Here is a 19,291-nt window from a genome sequence, read left to right on the forward strand (position 1 = left end):
AAAAAAAAAAAAAATGAGCATCATCTCCTCTAAAGGTCATATTCATAGAGAAATCAAAACAAGCCTGCGCATGCGCAAAACAACAGGAAGGTGTCGTTGCTGAGATCATACCATTTATTACAACAGCTCTGACAACAAATAAGGTTGAAAACAAAAGTTTTGAGGTCATAAACAGCTTTCTATATTAGAATCTTCTATCTTAATTAAGGAAAACTAAGCAATAAAGCCAATTTAATTTGAAGAATTTCGTTCAAATTTTGTAAATAATTTTAGTGCAAATATTTTTTTTCATTTATCATTAATTAACGATTTATTGATATATTTATATTTGGAATCGCAAAAAGTTTTCGTGTAAATAGACAATACCTTAAAAAAAAATATCAACGAGTGAATGTAGAATAATTTTAAACTAAATTAGTTTACGGCATTATTTAAAAATTTTACAGTAAAAAATAATTATTATTATATTGAATAATTTTCATTTCCTTTTGCCTCTTTATGTAAGACAAATAATAAAAATTATTCTAATGATATATAACTTCAATTACTTATGAAACATTACAGTCATCTTGACAAAGTATATAAATATTGCATTATAATAATTATTACTAAAGTAGTAAAGTTTTTAAGATCACTAAACCTAATAAATTTGCCAATTTGTACTTGGTTACGAGGAATATATTATATATAAATCCACAAATGTAATCAATTCATGCTCAGATGATATACACTAAATACGGCGCGCCAATGGAACTTTGGAATCCTTTCCATACCTTGTAAAAGAAATAAGGGTTGATGTCACAATACATTACAAGATAACATGCAGTTAGATGCCAAAAGGCATGCGCAGTCATATTTACAAATGAATAGTGCCACATGAATTAACCCCGTTTGTATGATGAAATATTACAAAATATTCATGTTTGTATTTTGGTATACAGCCTGCATTTCTACTTATATTTTATAAATTAATAAAAAAATAATACTGAATCGAAGAATAATAACTTCAGATTATTAATACAGATTCTATTTCTGCTTATATTTTATAAATTAATTGAAAAAGTAGTATTGAACTAAAGGAACATAACTTCACACCGCATTAAGTTCTAAAAAAAGCAAAAATATGCTGCTCTTGAGTTTTCTAACCTGCTCTTTCGAAAGTTAGCGGTATACTTTAATGATTTTTTTTTATAGCAGTTCGTGATCATAGACAATAAGATGACAAAACCATGAGCAATTTAGAAGAAAGAAACACGACATAAAAATATTGTTTCTGAAGATCTTCTCGGAAAACATGGTAAGAATCTTTAATAATATCATTTAAAGATAATAAACGGGGAATATTACAGCCTTAAAAATTTTACATGTCTAATTAATCGCTGGTGGTCTTTTATTTCTGAAAATGCTGACAACTACAATTCATAAGCAAAGTATTAACAATAAGTGAGAAGCTAAAGTTACCATTACATAATAACTGAATAGATTTATGAAGGTTTTGCAAAGATTAAAAATTTTAGATAACTCGGGTGTTTAAAATTGCTATATTCTCATTCTCAATACCAACGAGAAAAAAAATCAATTAAATTAGCGACCATAAGAACTCCAAATATTGATGATGTTCTGATAAAAAAGGACTTTGTCGTCACTGTTTCATCAAAATATCTAAACTAAATTCGCCAAAATATTTTATTGATGCAAAACATTTGCATTTGTAAATTTACATCTGCTCTCAAATATCACGCGTAGATAGTGGTTCCGGATGTTACTGGTTTGTTTTGTTTACTGGCGCAAAAGCCATGTTTTGGTTAGGCTGCACCAATAATTGTTACCAGCTGTTCCAGGAAAAAATGCAAAATTTTGATGCATGTGGTTTTTGAAACACGAATTTTGATATAACAGCGACGTTAATTGAAATTTTGTCTGACAATAAAATGATAGGTTTAAAAACATTTTTATTTAAACTCTTCATTTAAATGTATTTTAGTTGTTAAATTATGAGCCCAGAACAAAAGCTTGCGTGCCGTGTCACTAAGTAATTTCTCTGTATTTCTTAAATAATCTTCTCTATTTTCGGAGGAAAAATATAACCAAGACTCCTATATCAAAGAATAATTTGAAAATTTAGCGATGAATAAAAATAAATTCAGTTTTAAATGCATTTCAACAATTTAAAAAAAATGGTTTTAATGAATATAATTTTCTTACTATTTACACGTATTGAAAGTGTCAAATATTTTAGGATGCTATGCATATCATACAAAGTTGAACAATATAATTTTGTGTAATAGTTTTATATTCCAGGGTGCACGGAGAAAATTGAAAAAAATTATATTAATTAATAAAATGTATGGAGTAGCTAGAATTTTCAAAGAGCTGTAGGAGGAAACTAGAATTTTTAAGTACATCTAACATCTGTTATAAGCAATTCATAATACCGGAAAAACATCTATTTTTTTTTCTATCTTCACGGTCATTTTAAATAATTTAAAAATCAAGAATTTCAATAAAATGGCGCATTTTTAAAAATTACAATTCTACTGTGAAATGTGGCTTAATATCATTTTTTTTAGATTCTGTGGAACTTCTGCTTTTCCAAGCATCAATAGTGCAGCTCAGACAAAGGTTCAAAACTGAGTTGGCGATTATTTGAGCAGCTTGACTTGAAATAGAGTTAAACCGGCGAGAAAGTTTACGTCATTTGCAATTTACTAATATTTACGAAATGGAGAGACAAAATTGATGCTTTGATGGTAAGAGAAGAGAAAAAGAGAAAAGTCATCTATTTAACCTTGGAATTTTTTTAATAGATTCCGCGTTCGCTAAGGAGAAGCGTGTATTGAAAAACGATGTCGAAATGTTTTTTATTATATAACAGACTGTTGCAAAACAGCATGTTAAAATTTTCCCGGAAGTCATTTGTTAGTGTGGCTCCCATGAGAAAATTTTAATTAGAAATAGAACATATTCTCATCAATAATTTATACATATATAATATATATACATATAGTCTCACTTTATCATACATAATTTTTTTTAAGCTCAACTATCAATTTTTTTAATCACTTATAACATATTATATATACAAACATTTTACACAAGTAATTCTTTTGACAAAAGTTGAAGTTTTTTCTTAAATATCATTTTTTGATAATAAAAAATGTGTCAAGGAACAAAACGAGCCTAGAAGATCTCTGAATACATATAGATGTTTACAAAAATTCTGGATATTTCCAAATTTCTGAATGCAATATTACAATGCATATTCACAACAATATTGTAAGCATATTTTGCCGTGTGGTTTTTGACATATGCTATTTGGATATAACAGCAACGTTACATAAAATTTCGTTTGAAAATTATACAAGGAAAAAATTAAGCATTCGTTAAAACGATACGAACTACTAAAAATCAAACCGAGTTACTTCTCTAGACGTCAAAATCAGGTGACAATTATAACTGGGAATGCCATTTAACATTTGATTGCGCACTGTTTTATGTTACGGCCTTTTACCAGAACATTACGAATTCCAAAATTAAATTGGAGCGGTGCTGTTGATACGATTAAACTGGGTTAATTGTACAGGATCTCCTCGACTTCGGCACAGTTCCTCTCCTATTGAAAACTCTTATACTGGGTTTATAGTTTTTACTCCTTTTCATTGAAACAGGTTATAAGAATTTTACATAAAACAATTCAATCTAAGTACATGTATTTACTGTACATAATGTGAAACTATATTCTATGTAACTTAAATGGAGTATTCAATGCAATTTAAATAACCCTTGAATATTAAGCCTTATTTTAAAATTTGGAATTTATTTTTTATGATCATAAATGCAGATGTTCTAAAGTGGTGAAGAAGTTATTTTAACCCTTTGAGGTCGAATGGTGCCTCTCACTCACCAGTGAAAACGGCGTATCATTTTGAAATTTATTTATTTTTCACTTTTGATTATTAAAAATACCTACAGAATAGTAAAAAGATGTAAATTAATTTTTCGGTGAAATTCAACTTGAAACAATTATATGTATTTATTTTGCGGAACAATAAATAAGCCCTTGTATTAGGTGAATAATTTTGTATCGAATTACTTTTCCGAGTGTAAAGGGTAAATTACTTATTTTCATTTTAATTTATAGATGAACTTTAATTTATGGCAAGGATATTAATTCATGGATAAATAATCTTAATATTAATGATATACTATTTTACGTGTTATTTAATCAATTTTTCTTAGTTTCAAAATATTTTAATTTATTGACATTCTTTAAATTATCATTTTCTTTTTATAAAACAAATTTTAACAAATTGGTTTATTTTAGTCTAAGTTATTAATAATTTCATGCAGAGAAATAAGTGCTTAAACAAATGGAAATACACTAAATCTTTTTATCGGTATCAAACTTTGTAAAGGACGTCTATTTTCTCTTCCAAAATGACAAATTGTGAGTTTTAATAAAATTATAGTCTCTGTTTTGAACTGACAGCAAATTTTTATTGCACCGCCAAATTTTTCCTCGAAATAGAATTTCAAATATAGTTTTTTTTTTTTTTTGAATTTACACCCTGCAAACGATATCTCCCCCCCTTTTACTACACAAAAACATGACTACTGTGAAATGGAAAATTTTGCAATAAGACTTTCCTTTGATCGCAATTATTTTAAACAATTATTCATTGTTTAAATACCATAAACATTTTTAAATTATCATTTATCTTCAATGCTAACTGATCTCTAAATAGTTGTAGATGCACAAACCAGAAAATTTAATTCGAAACACATTGACAGTCATGCCAGTGTTTTCACCAATTTTTTCTAACTACCGGAAATTTTTTGTTTTATGTTTTATTAAAGACACTGACAATCTTACAATACGCCAACAATTTAAATTTTTCGTGTAACTTATACTTTTCTTCCAATCTAAATGCGCATTTTCCTATAATGTTATTCAGACGAAATTTCTCTTCCGTACCTACTTGCTCAACCGGTTAACCTTTTTAATATACGTTGATTAGATTGATGATCTTAGATCTTATCTGTTAAAGACAGGAATTAAATTCTAGTCACTTTTACAAATGAGATTGCCCTTTTAAAGAAACCAAAAGGAGTCTGAGTGTCGCATTGCATTCTGATGTTCCAATTACAGCAGATTAACGTTACTTCTTTAGAAAAAGCGGACTGTGTCGAAATTATATAATGTGTGAGAGTTTTGAAAAATAAAATTGCATCCAATACTTAAGAATCCAAAAATTTTAAATTCAGTATTTACTTCAAATTAGAATATTAACACCAACAAAGGACTTAAAATGTTACAATTTCCTTAAAAAATATTTTTTTTTTAAATACAGTTTTTAAACTTTTTCCCCGTGACTTACATTATTCATTGTTGTCTTTCCGTTGCTCCAAAATCATATAAAAATAATTTAATCAGGTTTTGTTACTTAAATTCCGGACAATTCCCAATATTAAGCATATTCAATTCATATAAAAAGGTGAAATAATTCCAGTACAAATCGCAGAATTTCAGTACAATTTTAAAAGAAAAGATATTTTTTTCCAAAATAAACGGGACAAAATGCGGTCAGTCCAGAAGTCCTATTAGCCCATTGCAGATTCTAAAACAATAGCATAGATATTTTATAGCTATTAGAAATGCTTCATTCTTACTAAAAATTTTATTGTTAAGAATACAGTATATTTAGAAACTCAATATGAATAGCTTCATTCAAAAAAAGGAATGAATTATCCATTTTTAAAAAATTAATTTGTATCAATTCAAATAATGATTTTGAGAAATAGCTCTATAATATTATGGGACGACTTCATTAGGAAGGCTAATTTGCACAATAAACAAAGCAAGTGTATGGTTATTAACACAACTCTATATCTATCACAATTTGAAGCTTGAGAATACTTTACTGAAACAACCATGAACAAGCAATATTTTTATTAGAGCATAGAATTAACTGAATTTAAGCATTACCAATATTTCCGGCGAATTAGATGATCACCAAAAACAAAAAGATAAGTTTCATTTATAGCATTAGTATATAGAAAAATGGATTTGAATCGATTTAAAATATCTGTTTTGAAACATGACTTCATTCATTGCATTATTATTTTTAAAAAATGGATTTGAATCAATTCAAAACAATTATTGATTTAGCTTCATTCATCGTAATAATATTAAATGAATATGGATTTGAATCAATTCAAAATAATTATTAATTTAGCTTCATTCATCGTAATAATATTAAATAAATATGGATTTGAATCAATTCAAAATAATTATTAATTTAGCTTCATTCATCGTAATAATATTAAATAAATATGGATTTGAATCAATTCAAAATACTCAATTATAAATTTAGCTTCATTTATCTTAATATTAAAGAAAATGGATTTGAATCAATTCAAAATACTCGGCTTAAAATTTCGAGGTAAATCTATTTCCAAATTCAGACATTTTTTACTTATATGAAATTCTGTTATAAAAACTCAAGAGAAAAACAATTCTAAAAGAAAATATTTTCAGGGCTATAAAAAGGATCCCGTAAACGTTCTTTTAGAAAGCTATCATCGAAATTTTACGATTCAAGTGTTTATATGTATCTGAAATGTAGACGAAATTTTGACTTATCAGTTTTATTTCAACAGCAAGCGTCCGAACATTTTATTTGCCCATGTTTGATCAAAATCTTGCTCCACAAGTCAGGATTTGCTGATAAATCTGCTTATCTTTTTGAGCATTCTAACGAAGTTACATCTCATCAGAACGCGCTCCATATTTAGTTCTATATGCTTCATTTTAAATAATATAAGTAATGCCTGAAATAATATGCATTTCTCATCAAGATTGGTTTATTGATTGAAAATCAAATGCCAACCCCTCACGTTCCAAAAAAGTGTAAAAAGAGGTAAGAAAACATAGCAGAATTCTATATTTAAAATGTAGTAAATCTGTCGCTTTAGCTGTCTAGGGAAGAAAAGATTTTCAGTTTTATTTCTCCTAAACGCGCGTTTTTGACCTTGAGTTCTATTGAAAGCTCTCGAAGAAAACAGACATACTTCAGCGTTTGAAATCGAAAAGAGCGATTTCGATAATTGGGTGTTACCTTGCCAATTTATTCACAAAAATAAATTGTGGCATTCTTCAAAATAACCATTTGCAAAGCTAATTTAACCGCGAACTTTTCTTCACTGCGGTTAAAACAAGAACATTATATTCCTCGAATTATTTGAAAATAAACAATAGCTCGCATGGAAGTACAACCGAACTAAAGATATTTATAAAACAAGCCATTCTTTTTTATTCTATAAAAATTAAACAATTTCGCAACCATTCTTATCTGATTCGAGAAGCAAATACAACCAAGCATTTATCTCTAAAAATAAACAAGTGTCTCTTAAAATCATTTTTTTTTTTTTTTTTTTTAAGTTTCTGTCTTACATTTTCTCCTATGTTTATTAGAGTTTTTCTTATATTTAAAATGTTTAAAACAGAGAACAACGTAATCAAATCGTCAATTTTTTTTAATGATGTATATATTAAAAATAATGATAACAATCTGAACTAACGTATCAATATTTTAAATCTAATATTTTAAGTCATTATACCTTTAACATGACATAAAAACTCAAAAAGAAACACAACAACAGTAAGTACAAAACAAAACGAAGGTTTAAGTTAACTTCTTAAGGTCGACCTCATGTAAAAAGGTAATCAATACATGAAAAAACATTTTTTTAATAAACAAAAAAATTAATCGCATTTTAACATTTCTTTAACATTTTTCCTTATACAAAAAAGCATATCTTTATGTGAATTTCAAGTGATCTCAATTATAGAAATTCTTATTTACTCAAAAATTACATAATAATCATGTAAAAGGAATTATATCTTCAGCAAATTACAATAAATTAAACCTGCAATTCACAACATCACATTCTGAAACTTCAATATGCAGCATAAACATTTTACTAACACTAAGTATTTTCATTAATTTTACAACTTAAATTTAATGAGCTTTATGCCAATTTATGGTAACAGCATAAACATTAGCATAGTCTTGAGGCTTAGTACCAGAGTCTACACTGAATTATGGTAGAGAAGAAATTTTAGCCGCTTAAATAAAGTTGATCTTGGTAAACAAGAAATAAAAAGTAAAAATAAACTTATCTGTTTCTATAGATTTAACTTCTTGAGGAGTAATGAGTCTGCAGCAGTCCAGAACTCACTAAAAGGTGGTAAAGACCATATCAGGTGGAAATGTCATAGGTACGCAGGCCAAGATATTAATATGAACAGGCAGAGGGATAGGAAAGTTCTGCAAATGCAAAGGTCCGGAATATGGCCAATGGTGGTAAAGGCAAAATCCTTGAATTGTACAGCTCAGGAAGCTATACCTAAACCTCGAGTAATTATTCTGTACTACAACTTTTCTGTCTTTTTTTTTTTTTTATCGGTGACGTGCCTTCACGTCATGCTCCAAGTTGCAGGCCGCTAACTAATGACCAGGCTTATCTTCCAAACTGTTATTTTTAGTTTCCAACATCTCAAGACATAGCAATCTCTCTATCATGTATCTGAAAAAAAGGTCACTGTCCCTTCTTTTGTGTATTAAAAAGAAGAAAAAAATACCTCCTCCTTCCTCTAAAATTCATGCAAGCACTTATAAAAACTCAAATTCCGCCAGCACAACTACATTTAACATGTTGACTGCCGCGGGAATCGCTGGTGACCAGTGGGGCATAAGAATTACATTGTGAGAAACTCAGTGCGGCAGTCAGCGTGTTAAGTTTTCACTCATTGGTCAACCAAAATTAATGAAAGAGTGATTGGAAGAAATCAGAAGGTTACCAGAAAAAAAAATATATATTCTCTATCCAATCAAAGCATAACGATTAAAAGCACACTCTCAGTTTCCAGATGTCGAAATATCAAAATTCAAGTTATAATTATGACAAATAACTCTCAAACTAATCCCTCTAAACAGCGGGGTTCAAATTAACTAGGTCTAGGCCACAGAAAAGAGGCTACTTAAACAAGACTGACCAATTTTAGATCTCAAGGGTTGAACACCCTTAAACTTTTAACAAGTACAATTGTGCCTTAAAAAAAGAGATCCTAATTACAGGTTATTCTTACAATATTTACCGTTTTTTCTTTAAAAGATTCGAAGAGAATTCTCATAAACAGGGTTCAAAAGTGAACTTTTGATTACAAAATAAAGAATAAAAATTAAATTTAATGAGAAAATACCAAATAAAGAGTAAACAATTAAAATGCCATGAAGGAGACTTGCAAAGTAAAAATTAATTTCCATTATACTTCATCAATACAATCATCCCAAATGAAAGTATAAATTATAACAGGCACGTCAAATTGAACACATGTTTCAACAACGGTGGCACCTATATTGAAATATAACCCAAAGATTGTAGTTTATTGTGTAATAAAATTGTTTTTCAAAAAATCGTGTCCTCTTTTTATAATTTCTTTACTAAACTCGGCTTCTGAACTTGGATACGATCAATGCAGGGTAATGATCGTATCCAAGTTTGTAACCACATTGTATTTATGCTATTAATATATTGATGGAAGATAACCTAAAACATCGCTATTCTCAACAGTTGAAGGCAGGATTTATTCAAAGAAATTTGGATGCACGGAACTCAGTGAAACTGTAAAGTTGAATATAAAAGACATCTCCAGTCATGTTCGTCAAGAAATTTATGACCGCCTGAATAGCATTGAATACAGAAAAGAAAAAACGACTAAGAATATCGAAGGAAAATGGCGATCGGGTAAGATAATCCTTTGCTCGTTCCACCCGTGCTGCTTCAAGTCAATCACAATTACAATGAAGCATCGATAACAAGTAAGTCTAACAAAAGACTGTTTAATGTCAACCTAACAAGAGACCGTCACTGAATATCACTCTAGCAAGAGACTGTCTAATGTCACTAACAAGAGACCGTCACTGAATATCACTCTAACAAGAGACTGTCTAATGTCACTAACAAGAGATCGTCACTGAATATCACTCTAGCAAGAGACCGTCACTGAATATCACTCTAGCAAGAGACTGTCTAATGTCACTAACAAGAGATCGTCACTGAATATCACTCTAGCAAGAGACCGTCACTGAATATCACTCTAGCAAGAGACTGTCTAATGTCACTAACAAGAGAATGACATTAAATGACATATAAATGAAAATACATATAATTTAAACTTTAATAAACACATTTAATTATTATAAATTTAATCCTGCCAATACAAACTCATTAAAAGGTTTTTAAAGACAATACTAGTACTTATTATAGATTACAGAAAAAATGAAATTTTAAATTTAATATTTGTCATAAAAATAAAAATATCAGACCTTTATTGCCTAATTATACATTTCAGATTTTACACGCATTATGTGTGAGTAAATAGGTGTTTAAATAAATAAAAAATAATAATAAATAAAGATAAACGAAATTTAGTCGCTGCCTCAGTTATTAATTGTTTGTGAATATTAAGTACAATATTATGAATATATAAAGGTATCTTTTTACCTACACTTTCAAGTTTCAGAATAGAACATGAAATACGCTTTTTAATAGAAAGGGGCGATGCGTAATTGCTGGGGATATTTATAAATTCAGAAGTAATTTCGATAAGATGTCCAATTATTCAATAAAATATCTCAAAAATATCATTTAAAAGAATCTCAAAAAGGATTTTTGATACAAAACGTACGTACTACTTTTGTTCACGATAATAAATATTGTTTCACTGTCTATTTGAAGATATTCTGCATTCAATTATAGTAACACCCATATAATTAATCTCTGAATGGCATTTTTTTTCCAGAACAAAAGTTAGGAAATACAATCAATTTACATTTGCATAAAAAAGTATGCATTTTAGGGTATATATATGTAAACATAATTTAACAGTTGCCTTGCCGAATAGAAAAATTTTAAAACTTTGATTTATTTCATCACGGAAGGCATTTTATAAACAAACTGACGTCCGTTTACATCGCGTCACAACAGCAAAAAATACCAACATTTTCCCCTTCAATGGCTTTACTATGAGATTTTGATAGGGATTTCTTTGAAACGTGTCGATTTAGGCAAGGGAATTTTAGGTATCTTTAAAAGAATGTTGTAAACATTAAGGATTTTTATTCCTTCACTCGGAGGTGAGAAAATGCAGAAGAAAGCATTTTTATGGAGCGCGCGTAGCATTAATTAAATAAAAAAAAAAATGGGAACTGGATCAGGAACTAAGAGAACATTTTAGAATGGAGTTAATATGGCTAAATTAAGAATAAAATTTGGAAATTAATTAAGATTTAAATTATATTTTAAAATATCATTATATATATATATATATATATATATATATATACACGGAATTCTGCATATAACGGACGCAACCGCTCTTAAATAGAAGTTAAAAAAAAAAACTCTCTTTATATACTCCTTATTTATAATAATTTGAACATATTTCTCTGTTCGTTCATTTTCTTACGAAAATCTTGAAATTGTAAAGAAACTTTGCGGACATCCCGCGTAAAAATTAATTTCAACGGCAGGCGGCTTCCGAGCAAAACGACACTTTACACAAGCGATGAAACTTTGGTTACTTAACAACAGTAAGTAAAGACACCATTCCAAAGATATAAGAAAGCAATCGTGATAAATTAGAAATTCTAATTTAACCAGTCACAATCCCCACTACCATGTGAGCAATTACATTTCTTGCACATTTAATAACTTTACTGTTTCAGAAATGTCTTTCGTCTAAAAACAGTAGAGCCATTTGCATCACACAATACTTCTTCTAAGACTAGTCATAATGTGTGCTTCATTTGATGCCAAGTTTTTATTGGTTTCTAAAACAATAGGGGGAAAATTTGCAGTTGCGGTTTGCTGATACCCGTTATTTCTTAGAAGGAGCTTCAAGCAAAATATGCTTCTGTGTGTCAGAACACACTGTTTACAGCTAGAGGAGAGTTAAATACGTGGGTAATGCGATTATTTTTTTCAGATAAGTTAATATTTATTTTCAACCCATGAGCTATCATTCATATTTTATGAGGAAAACTTTTCATTCCGAAGAAAATGTGAAAAGTATTATGAATATTTTCCATTTAATTCAGTTCATAAAAGGGCAAAAGAAATTCTATTTAACTGCCTACAAAATATTAAAGAGAGTTAAAATATATATATATTTAACTATTTTCAAAGCATTAACCTTTTGATCTACGAATTTAATTAACTTCCTGATAAGATGACAGATACTATCTGGGGGATATGTTATTATTTTAATTCCTATATTATATAAAGGTATTTGAAATATATTGAAGTGCTTTAAGACATTTTTTTGGCATTTTAAATTACCTTTTTACTTTCACTTATTTGCAGATTTAAAATCGACATTTGAGGAATTCGATGAGCTAGTCAGTCTCGTTATTGTAGGCGAAGGGGTTAAATATAATTTCCGTATGACTAAACTTATTAAAATAAAGTAATAAAAATTTTATTTAATTGTCTACCAAGCGTTAGTTGTTGTATGACTAAACTTCAAAAAAATGTAATAAAAATTCTATTTAACTGCCTACAAATCATTAAAGATGATTAATCAATTCCAATAAACAAAATATGCGAAAGAATTTATATATATTTTTAAACCTTGGTCAACTATTTCTTTGACCTACAGGAATTGAGAGCTGAAAAATTATCATATCTTCTCTCCTTTCTTCCCCCTGGGAAATCGGGAAAATCAAACTGTAAAACAGTTCTATCTTGCTGATGATCTTACGATGACTTTTCATAAATACGGATAATTAATTATTGTGTACATTATTAAATTAGATCAAAACGTATACCAGGCATAGTTTTCTTGTTATAATATATTTTATTTAAAATATTAGTAAAATATAAAAATCTTTTTATGATGACTTTTTTAAAAAAATTTAAGTACGTCAAATAAAGATTTAATTGAACTGTGAAATCTGAAACGTAAAAATATAAATATTACTTAGCTAAATATTAGAGACGCCGTATTGTTTTATGCTTTGTTTTATCAATAATGCTCTTAAAAACCTATGCGACCAAACTTTTTTTTTTTAATTCTACGCATTTCATTCGGAAGAGAAAACATGTAAGAAAATGTAAAATCAAAGTTTCTAAACGCTAAGCAAGCCAGAATCTTTCGTAACTGTAAAATTTGGAACATAGTCTTTTAAATTAAGAATTCATAATGATTGCAAGCATGAAGAAACGTTTACATTGCGCTTGAATATAATTTTTTTATTTAAAAATACTGCAATTATTTTTTTAGACCAAATTAATGTAAAATAATGTAATTGTTCCGATTTTACTGTATAATGTTATCTTCTTCTTTGAAGATACATATTACTACAATACTAGACATTATAATTTTGTCCTCGGCTGAGGTGAAAATGAATTGTTTTCGAATGTTGGATCTACTACCTTATACCTTGGATAATTTGGCATTTTAATAAAGGGCAGTGGAATTTCTGTGTTATGAGAAACTGCATAGCCTGAAGAATCAATATTCAACGTGTTTCAGGACATGCTTATCCAAGAATACTTCGTAACTCTAAAGCCTATTTCAGTTACAATAATAGACAAAATAGACATTTCAAAGGCAGATGACTACTCTCCTCAGTAGTTTTGATTTCAATTCAACGTTATTGATTGCATGTAAAAAATGGAAGTCGCTAAAAATATAGAAAAACATTTTTTCGACAAATTTGACACTTAGATACTCTACTAAAGAAATGTCTCTAATTATCTGTAGATACAATAAAGTTTATGGAATGTAAGCATGTGATTCAAAGATAACCTGCATTATATTAATATCTGAGAGAACTACCATGACTAAAGCTGCCCAAAGAAGCAGAAACTTGTTTGAAATACTGTTTTTTTAGAAAGTTATTTTTAGTATTGTTTAATGTTACTAAATAAAAAAAAATCCTTTTTTTTATTAAAATTATGAGGTCAATCTAGAAATAATAAAGGTTTTACAAGTAAAATATCCGCTAACTTTTTTCAGTCATGCGATTGATTTCATTTCACAATAATCAATAGATAATTCAACCTTATTTATTTCATTTCACATTAATTAATAGATAATTCAACCTTATTTATTTCATTTCACATTAATCAATAGATAATTCAACCTTATTTATTTCATTTCACATTAATCAATAGATAATTCAACCTTATTTATTTCATTTCACATTAATTAATAGATAATTCAACCTTATTTTGATGCAAGTTATGTATAATTTATTTACAGCTGTTTATATGGTGTTCATTTTAACATTAGAAGATAAAGTAAACTTTCATCATATTTTACTTTTTTTTTTTTTTCACAAAAGGAAGAAAGCTGTCGATGATCGGATCGCAAAAAGATACTTAGAGTTAATCATATAGAACTCAAATGTTTGATCTTCATATATCGGAACAAGAGATTGAAGAAAAGTTTCGCTTTCATTTTTCAACAATCAATAAGCATTTGTAAAAGATGGGAGTTTTAAAAATCTCTATATTTTAGTTCCACATTAACCGAAAGAAATCCAATGAATAGAGTTTCCAATCTGCAGTTTACAACCCCAAAATTATGGAAACTATACTTTTTCAAATGGAATGATAATGCACAATCCGGAAATCGGGTGAAACAACGTTTGGGAACACATGAAATGTTAGATCCATGGTATACTTGTTGAAATGGCATAAAACCTAACGTTACCATCAAATTATAGAAATCCGATAAGAGATTGGACAGTATAGAACATAGCAAAATATGATGATAACCATGTAGCATCATTAATAAATTTGTATTCTGAAATGAATAAAAGAGTAAGAGGCCTGAAAATTAGTCCTGGAGGCAAATCTGGCTCTACAGAAGTTTTAGTAATAATATGTAACATTTTCGAATATAAAAATTTTAAAAAATCGAACATCTCATCACCTGGAAGCGAAATAAAAATAACCAGTACTTCAGACTTTTTTCAAAAAAAAAAAAAAAAAAATCTAATCAAGTTTGAAGGGAATACATTCTTAAAAACAAGTTTATATAAGCTTTTATTAATGTATATATCAAAATGGACATAAAACACTAATTATTTACATTTATATTTTATGTCATGCTGTCCTGAGTGAAAAAAAAAAAAAAAAAAAAATCTATCCTATACTTAACTTTTTGGGACAAGCGGATAAAATTTATAAGTGGAAGAATTAAGTCATATGCAAAAATGAGAACTAAATGACATAGAACTAGAAAAACAATCACGCAAAAGTATTGAAAATCACTTTTCTTTGCCCAAATTTTGACGCATATCGACAATTTTAATGTAAAGATTCCACGACAAAATTTGATCAGGGTTGGCCTTGAGAGGCGCGGCGTCCATTTAGAAATAATATTAATTGACCTCCTCCCTTTAGCGGTTCACCTTCTATATATAGGTGCGTATAGGTTCTCGATCAAGAGATTCCCAGAAATCCTTAGTCCCTTCAACTTCACCCTCCCTTTCATTTACTGCTTTTCGTTTAATTTTTTTATCCTTTAACGGCGTGCGGGGGAGCTCTCCGAGAGAAGCTGTTGCCAGTTTGCTTGCTTCTGAATTCCTTTTGTTGCCGAAAACCCCTTTTGTTGACACCGTGTGGCGGCATATTAGATGGATGGTATACTGTAGTTCTAGGTATATTAACTTGGCTGGTAGCTATATATCTGAATGGTTATTCTGTTAGGGATCACTCTGTTGAGTGTGGCATTAAGATTGGTCACTGTCCCTGGGGGTGATACCGATTCTGAAGAACATTATGTTAAGTACCGAGGCTGGGAATGGTTGTCATTCCTTGTTGGGTAGTGACTTCGGATCAAAAATTTTACCAATGTCTTATGAACAAAAGAAAACCTGCACATTTAATGGCAACAAAATGCTACAACCATTTCCAATGTTTTTTAATTAATTATCCAACGCACATCAACCACTCTAGAGTTTTTCATGGTGTTTCAATTCTTTTAGTTGAAAAATCCATAAATAATGCAGTCGGAGAAATAAAATCCGTGAAAAACTTTTGATCAAGGAATCTACTTGTAAACATAAGTATTTTCTTGTAAACAGTTGCAGCAAATTCTCACACTGAAATCAAAGTCAACAATCCCTGTTTCTGTCATTCCTCGCAAAACATTGAAATTTTCCAAGGATGTCATCACTTGTGGGGAATTATTACAAATTCCAGTAGAAGAAATCACAAAGAAGATGCAAAGTGAGGGAGTGAGCCACATGCGGCGGATATCTAGAGGGATGATGAGCTCCTAAATAAAATTTTATTCTCATTTTTAACTGTCATGAATTATCAGATCATGTTAAAGCTGGATATATACGTCTCTCTGTTTGACCTTATATCCCTAATCCATTGTGATGCCTCAAATGCTAACGTTTCGGATATTCAAAAATGAATTCTCATACTTCCTGCCGAGGAGCAATGCGCTGCCGTGAAGAAGGTGACCACGGAAGTAATGGATGCACAGCTAAGGAAAAGTGCACCAACAGTAAAGTTGACCCAACTACCTTTTCTCGTAGTTGTCTAGCATGGAAACTGGTATGGAGGTCATCGCAACAAAATTAAAAAATCAAATTTCCTATGCAGAAGACAAAATACTTGTAGCTTTTAAAATACCTCCTCAAGTGTTAGCTACTCTTCAAAGTCTCAAATCAAAGTTTAGCAGAAACATCTCCAAAACGTTTATGACGACTCTACTACTTTTGAAAAAGCTTTCCTTATTTTCAACTGCATTTACTCATTTTCTAATACGCACTTATCAAGTCTTCCATTGGCTATTGAAAATTGAGGAATTTGATTTTATATTCCGACATGTGCCTTCAACTTAATAAGATATAACTGGTTTCATGAGAGTTACAAAATGCTTATCTAAACTTATAACTAACAGCAAGTGTCAAACAAATACAGAAACATATAAAAGGATCAAGTTTCCATTGCATGTTTCGACTTCTGCTTTGCAGATTGATAACACTGCCCATTCAGCAGATGATCCCAAATGAAGTAATGAATTCAAATGCCAGCATACAAACTCCGACACCAAATCTAGGCCAAATGACAACATCCCAAAAATCAAAATTAACCAAGATATCTGAGTATCCACGTTCGAAGATGTGATACATTACGATCCGAACGAAACTACGGAAGAAAGAACTGTAATTTAAGAAAAAAAAAAAAAAAAAAACTGCAAATCGAAGGCTTAAAAAGAGCTCCTTCGATGGCTTATTTAATTTTTTTTTTATCCGACAACTTTAAGTACCTCTGTCCATGCCAAGTACTTAAACAGCCTCAAAAAGAATAAAATGGCCCTTCTCAAATCATTGGCACTTTTATAATATTCATCAAAAAAAAAAAAAAAAACTTTCGCTTATCAGACAGCATTTTAGTTGACAGACTTGGTTCAATATTCGGTATGGATCCACATTATGACTCAATGGAGTATTTAAAATGTTATCCATCCTGTTCACATGTACACGGATAGAAATACCGTCTCCCCCTCTCAAAAACGCTTGGGCTCAAGGAGATCTTATATACAATTCAAAATTTTGAAGGCGTTTTTTTTTTTTTTTTTTTTTTTTTTAATGATTGCAATACTATGAATAAATAAGAGCAAAATTTCGCTAATGATAGCTCCACATCTTAATCAATATTATCATTATAATATTACATACATCTTATTTAAAAAAATTGAATCGGGATAACAATAGCATACCTCCCATATACAGTTCTAGAGATCCAAAACCAGGAAAGGGCTTCATTATTTTTTTAAATTTTGCCATATGGTAGCCAAAAATAGTGAAAATATATTTTTTAACTACTTACAAAGAAATTACGCTCCACCCACCTCGGAAGTTGATTGATTTTTGATAAAATATATTACATAAATACTTCAAAACGAGAAAATCAAAATATAATTAATTTTGTGAAGTCCTCGATCCCAAGATATGCTGAACAATAGCCAAAGATACTTAACAACATATTAAATATGCGCCACAGTTAAATGGAGTACTATTTTTTTCTAATGGATGCACAAATTATTTAACAGTATTCGATATTAGAATTTTGAAAGTCAATAGTTCCCACGAAATTTTAACAACCGTTGTTGTAAAAGAGGCGATTCTAAAGTGAATGGGGTCAAGCCATGCCCACATGATAAATATAAAGTGATTCTTGCTTATTCATATTTTGAATCTACTGGGCATCATTCCTGATCGTATTGTTATAAACATATTTTTTCTTCTTGTTGAAGTTAAATATATTACCAAAGAAAATTTCAAGTAAAAAATAACTTTTTTTTTTTTATAGAAACTCAAATGTATTGATTTGTAATTAAACTGCAACAACCGGATCAATCAAAATGACTGTTTGATCTCTGATAGAATCCGTCTCTATCAATCTCTAGTAGTTCTAGAGTTAATTTTTGAACTTGTATATTTTAACCAGTTAAATGTGGAATTTATATTTTAAATTACGCGATCTCCCCTTTTAAAGTCATGAGATGACGCATATACACGTCCAAAGCAATACAAATAGCTGCATAGTAAATTTTGTTGACCACGCCAAAATGAAAATTTGTATTGAAGTGTTACAGGTCGAGCGCACTTACCTGGTTAATTGAATCGATGGAAAGAACAGTACAAGGCTGAATTCCGCCCTTTATTAACCGGCTCAATACATGAAGATCCAAACAATGAATGTAAAAGCAATACTAACCCAGTATCCCTTTATTAATTCGAGACATGCTTAAAAGCTTAATGAATGCAAAACAGTACCTGTAAACTTGGTATCCTGAAATCAGAATTCCAGAGTAACACTCTTCTTCTTGCCAATTCAATTAATCTCTTGCGCTATAATTGGCAGAAGCGTGTGTAATGGCATGCATAGTGTGTCATTATATTACAAGAGGTTAATACCTTTTTCTGTTTACATTGCAGATATTTTCAAATTATCTTTCTTGCATTATTTTTAACTGCCAAATGCTGAACTTTTTTTTTTTTTTTCAAATTGCAACAAAAAATGGTGTATACTGCAACATTCAATTACATATTTAGATTATCAACTCATATTATACTAAGAGCATTCAAAATCTCCAGAATATCTGCTAACCAAATGAAGTTAAAATGCCATTCAGAAGTTGTAATAGAGCACTCCTGAAATTCATATCTCCTTTGGCAAATTACTGAAGATA

Source organism: Argiope bruennichi, chromosome X1 (assembly GCF_947563725.1).
Source record: "Argiope bruennichi chromosome X1, qqArgBrue1.1, whole genome shotgun sequence".
In the NCBI taxonomy this organism is placed as follows: Eukaryota; Metazoa; Arthropoda; class Arachnida; order Araneae; family Araneidae; genus Argiope; species Argiope bruennichi.